Below are 6,563 nucleotides of genomic sequence, written 5' to 3'. Positions count from 1 at the left end.
AGTTTAATGTCTTTGCACTTTAGAATCTTGACTAATTCCTTCATAGCTAGTCCTCTTATGATTTCTTGACTGCAATCTCTGTTCTGATCAAAGTATGGGAACTCTTTTACTATTTCTATTTCTTCACCATCTATATTGAATTTATGTACATTTTTCATTGTCATTCCTTTCGTTTTCCAAATGTTCAACATTAAGCCTGCCTTAGCACTTTCTTCTTTGATTTCCATCTATATATCAGGGGTGGGCAAAGTATGACCTGCAGGCCACATGGAGCATGCCGGGGTGAAAGGATTCCCCCCCCCAATTGTTTTTCAATAATCCCCCAGATGTGACCAGGAATTGACTTCCTACTGAGAAATAAAGGCCTCTCCTGGGCCTAAAATGGCCCACAGGAGACAAAAATGACAAAATGCCCCACACTCCCTTGGTGTGTGTGTGTTGAATTTGCTCCTTTTTTGGCAGGGAATGCAATGGGGGCGAATCTTTCAAAGGTGTCCTGGGGAGCTAATGTAGCTCCTTAGCCTTCCATAGTTGTCAAACCCTGATCTATGTAGACACATAGTATATACTGAGTGTAGTGGTGGTGGAGAGCAATGGATCATAGATATGACTCGCCATCAGAGCTGATGGTAAATCTGCTTTGGGTTTCAGCCTGAATTTTAAGGGAGCTTCCCAAAGTGCTGTGCCTATTTGGGAAGATAGTGTCTAGTATCTTGAACGGGAAAGATTGAACTCTAACCTGGAATATATTTAATCCAGAAATATGGAGGGAGGAGGTGGTGTACTATATAAACTCCTGGTCTGGGCGATGCTTCTGGGGTGTAGATGGTGTATGCTGGGTCTATCGGCCCTAAGGAAACTACTAGATCCACAGCAAGTGTAAATCAGCTTTAGTGGATGGCATCATGTGCTCTGCAGAACATTCTGATCTGTCCTCAGTAGAACTCCTTTCACATCTTCTGTCTGTGCCACCTCAGATTTATTCATTCATTCACTTCCTCATTTATGGTGTTCATAAATCATTCTGCCCAGAGTGGCTGAGGTGATGTGTAAACCTTAAGAACAAAATACATACTCTAAAACAATCAATTATAAAATATAGATCTATTAAACTATATCGTTGGCCCTTGGTATCCTCCAGGGTTTGGTTCCAGGACCCCTCTGGTTACCAAAATAAATGAATGCTCAAGTCCCATTATATACAATGGGGTAGTAACTCGGTGCCCCTTGTATAAAATGGCAAAATCAAAGTTTTCTGTGTGTGTGTGGGGGGGGGGGGGGGGTTGGATTGTGTGGCAATGTTCTGCAAGAATTTATTCCTGACGTTTCACCTACAACAGTGACTGGCATCTTCAGAGGGTAAAAATGCCAGCCACAGTTGCTCTGAAGATGCCAGCCACAGCTGCAGGCGAAACGTCAGGAATAAATTCTTCCAGAAACCAGCCACACAGCCTGAAAAACCCACAGAAAACTATGGATGCCAGCCATGAAAGCCTTTGGCTTCACAAAATAAAGGTTTGCTTTATGGAATTGTTTTAAAAATATTTTCAAGCCATGGATGGTTGAATCTGTGGATGCAGAATCCCTGGATATGGAGAGCCAACTGCAGTTAAGCATGCCACATCCTGTGAGCTAATCTGCAATGCAGAATTAATGCAGTTTGACAGCCATGACTCATCTCTGGTGCCACAACAAACTACAAATCCCAGTGCTATGGAATTCTGGGATTTGTAGTTTGGTGTGGCACCAGAGATTTCTAAGTGAAAAGACTACATATCTTACAAAACTTCAAATCCCATAATTCCATACCATTGAGTCATGGCTGTCAAACTGCATTAATTCTGCATTGCAGATTAGCTCATAGGAGGAACTGACCCCTGTTTTGCCTTGTACTGTATCTTCAATTATTAAAGTGATGTCAACTTGGATTATTTCTGCAATTTCTGTGATGAAGCAATGTAGTGAGTTTGGATGGAATCATTGATAGCATCATGGCCAAATGTTAGCAGATATGTGGTTTAGAAAGTGTTTTTTGTCTTTTTTTAATATACTTTTCATTTTTACAATAGCATGGTAGTTTGAACCTGGGAAAAGATATGAAGGATGGGAATAGACCAGGGGTGGGGAATGCATTTTCCTGTTACTATCCTGTTTCCACACTTCTCATAGCTATTAGAGGCAATAGATGGGTCATACTTGGGTGCATTGATTTTCTTTGTTTGCGTCTGCAAATTTAACCCTTGGCTATCCATCATCCATCCGTCTTGCCCAGAAATGGGGGGTAAGCCCCCAATTTAGGGACCCTCAATTTAGCCAACCAGAGATAATTGGGGAAAATTAGTTGTTTAGAGGACCAGTTCTACAACTGGTTGTGAGGGGATGCTGGGCCACATCAGTAAAAGGCTGGAATGCTTCTCTACTATATACTATTTATTGCATTGTTTACCACCAGTAGCACTTCTCTAATGGCAATAACTTGTGTCAGTGTTCAGTACTGAATGAAGTCTTGAGGAAGCCTGGAACTATGGCCAGTTCCAGCATAGAACAAGCTGCAACTACAGTAACATTTGCTTTGGAATCTGTACTTCAGATCCACCTGAATTTTCCTCTTATCATGGCAAAAGCTTTTTAAAATCAGCAGGTATGAATAAGCTGGTAGAAACAGAACAGTAAGTTTGACTAGCAGTCTGGTTGGTCTCATCTGTGGAGCTGATTATTCTTGATCCCCTTTGTTTCTCCTTAAAGTCTCACCCAGAACAAAATACTTAAGAGCTCTTTAAGCCCAGAACTCTGCAAATTCAGTTGACCACACATACCAGCATTTCAAATCAAGATTGAGTAAATGATGTGGATACACTATACCCAAAATGTTTGCAACACATGCACAGTAATATCCCAGATTTTTTTTTCTGTCTGTCAAATGATGCATAGCCCCGTAATGTTGTTTCAGTTGTCACATGCTTCTATTTTTGCCATCATTGCCATTTTCTTTGTTACTTGTTCCCTTTGCAAATGAGACGGATCCTTGTAATCCATCTGTTGTTGTGATTTAAATGAAAGGGCGATTGAAAATGAAAACAACAACAACAACAACAATAACCTCTCCAAGTGGTGAGTGGGAAAAAGGACTAAGGATCTCAGGAAAGTAAATATAGGGAACTTTGCCTTTTTGGAGGAAGAGACCAAAATGTTTAAATAATAATAATAATAATAATAATAATAATAATAATAATAATGTTTATTTATATTTCTCGCCTCTCCCGCAGATCAAGGTGGGATTACATCATTAAAATTATACATAATACAAGATACAATCAATAAAACACTAATACTGAATTAACCAACATTCCTATTAGTTCTCTAAAATAGCAATTCATCAATTAGCCAACAATCTTAGTCAAAAGTGGAGCAATTGTCATAACCTTTTATATGGAGTCCAGTGGATAAGCCTGTCAGAAGAGATCCATTTTGAGTTCCTTCATAAAGACCTTTAAGGTAGTGATAAGATGGATCTCTTCCGGTAGGCTATTCCATAATTTTGGGACCACGGTAGTAAACGCCCTATGGGAGGTTGTCATTAACCTGGTATTATGATGTTCTAATAAAAACGTCCCAGCTAATTGGCAGCCAGTGAAGAGATTTCAATACTGTTGTTATATGGTCAAACCTAGGTTTCCTGGTGACCAATCTGGCTGCCACATTTTGAACCAATTGAAGCTTCTGTATTTGGTACAAGGGTACCCCCAAGTAGAGCGCATTACAGAAATCTAAACGAGAGATTACCACTGCTTCAAGGTCCTTTCTGTCCAGGTAGGGATGCAGTTGGTGTATCAAGTGAAGCTGATCCCAAGCTCTCCTGGCTGTCGCATCTATCTGAGATGACAACTGCAGAGACGGATCAAGGAGTACTCCCAGACTGCAGATCCTGTCCTTTAGGGGAAATGTGACCCTGTCCAGGACTGGTTGGCAAATCTCTATCCCTGAACTTGGGGTACCTATCGCAAGTACCTCCGTTTTCTCTGGATTCAACCTGAGTTTCTTTTCCCTCATCCAGCCCATTATCGACCCAAGACAGGCATCCAGAAGAATGACATCCGTAGTCATTGCAGTAGTCAGAGACATAGAGAAATAAATTTGGGTGTCATCAGCATACTGATGACACTGTGCCCCAAGTCTCTGGATGATCTCTCCCAGCGGCTTCAGATAATGTTGAAGAGCATGGGGGACAGAATGGTGCCCTGAGAGATGCCAGATGTCGGCTCTCTCTTGGCAGAGGGCCAAAATAGAAAGGATACAAAAATACATTCCTGTGCAAACAAAGAAGGGATTGAAAATGGTGTTTTGCCAGGAACAGAGGAAAGAGTTTACAAGTCGGTGGGTGGGGAAGAAATCAAATGAGATAGAATGCACCGCCCCTCTACAGAAATGCCCTCCCTCTCTATGTAATACCTGGCGATGGTGAACCATCCACAGTGGTTATTCCCACAGCCAATAATGTGAATCCTTCAGGAAAACTCTGCCCTGTTCCTAAAAAAAACCCAAGATCGATTATCCCAGGTTTTGAGAGGGTTTTGCCAGCCCCCACAAAAAAACTTACTTGGGTGCATTCTAAGTTCATGTGAACACAGATTCTACCAACATTCTACTGGGATTATTTTTACCATCTAGGTAAGCCCTTACAGAACATTTAGCTGTGGGACCAAGACTCAGACCTTAGATGTTCTGTGTAACTGATAGATTGCTTGCACACTGACTTTATAGGGGTAGATTGTCAGAAATTACAGTGTACAGCAAGACTAGAAAACATGTGGACTACAACTCCCATGAACCATCTCCACTGGCTAACATAAACCATGAGGGCCCTTCAGGAAGCAAATTCTGTTTTGCTTCCTGCCTCTTTGTCATTGTTGTTGTTGTGTGCCTTCAAGTTGTTTATGACTATCACAGGGGTTTCTTGGCTAGATTTTTTCAGAAAGGGGCTGCCGTTGCCGTTGCCGTTGCCTTTGCCTTCCTCTGAGGCTGAAAGAGTGTGACTTGCCCAAGGTCACTCACTCAGTGGGTTTCCATGGCTGAGCAGGAACAAACCCTGGTTTCCAGAGTTGTAGTCCAACACTCAAACTGCTACACCACCATAGCTGTCTCCTTCCTCTTACCTCCATCCTTGTCATTTAAAAGACACGGTCTCTTTGCCAGAGCAAAGGCAGCACCCATGACTTCTCCCTTGAGATGTAAAACTAGCATAAAGTGCTAATACTGGTGAAAACACACATGGGATGTTTCTCAGTGGAGCAGGGCCTGGATTCTCAGCTGCTGCAAACTGACTGGGCTCTGTGCCTGAAAAGACTTACTATTCTGCTTCTTGGCAGTCTCCTGGAAAGAGACAGACAGTCATCCCACCAGCACAGTATAAGGAACCTTAAAGTTGCAGACGGTGGAGTCTGAAAACGATGATTCAGCTCAATGCTATTGGTGAGGTAAACGTCCACCAATCCTGGAACCGTGTTTGTGCCCACAAACATCACAAACACGACAAGAACCAAAGGGTGGGAGAGTGGTGAACATAGGAGCCTTGCCGTTACTGTAAGCATTTTGTTTCAAGTTACTGACTTTGAATAAGATGCTTTGTAAGCAGGTAGGTTTCCAGACTTCAGAGGCAGAAGGATGACTTTCAGATTATATATCTACCCCAACGTCATTTGGTTAGAATCTGGTCTGCATTTATTTCTTTGCTTTTGTGGTTAATTTATGATCAGAGATACTCAGCTCAGTTTCACAGACACCGTGTGGTGCTGTGGTTGAAAGAGAAGAAGAAAACCAGAGAGAGCTTTTGGGGGCTCTACCTATCTGATTTTTCTCCCCCTCAGACATCCATGGACTGCATCAGCCCCTTTTTTCAAAACCTGTCACAACAAATGGTGCAGAAGGCAAGACACTCTTAAAATAAAGTTACTCTGTTAGCTCTTAAGGGTCTAATTCCTCATTTTAGGCAAAACAATATTTCTGTAATGGTATGGACTCGGGGGGCTTTGAAGATACTGGTACAAGGGCTGACTAATGGCCTTGGTGGGCCACACACAGCACCCTGAACTGGGACTTGAGAGATCCTGTTTCAAGTACAAACTGAACTAAGAAACACACTGAGTAATACTGGCTCAAGCACAGTCTCTCAGCCCAACCCACTTCACAAAGTTGTTGTGAAGTTAATTTGGGGAAAAGAAAAATGCCAAAACCTATCTTGAAGTAACTGGAAGAAAAGTGGGATATACATATAAATCCATCAATAAATACATTTAGAGACAGAATTTTTTTATAGCAGTGTTTTTTTAAAAATTATCCTCGGTTCATGTCTAGGGTGCTAAGCTTAACATAGGCTTCTCTCTTTCCCCTGCCGCTGCTTGCCGCGCCAACCTGGGAGCAGCCACCCATGTCCTCACCAAACATTCTTGTGAGTGTGGTAAGCCAATGGAAAGCTCTCCCATGAACATCTTTAAGCTTGGGCAGATTCATATCATGAGAAACAGTTTTATAGATTTGATTTCTAGATTATGCAGCCTCGCATGGAT

Source organism: Sceloporus occidentalis, unplaced genomic scaffold (genome assembly GCF_023333645.1).
Source record: "Sceloporus occidentalis isolate IW3139 unplaced genomic scaffold, rSceOcc1.0.p SCAF_2, whole genome shotgun sequence".
NCBI classification, from domain to species: Eukaryota; Metazoa; Chordata; class Lepidosauria; order Squamata; family Phrynosomatidae; genus Sceloporus; species Sceloporus occidentalis.
This window is presented reverse-complemented; position numbering follows the sequence as displayed.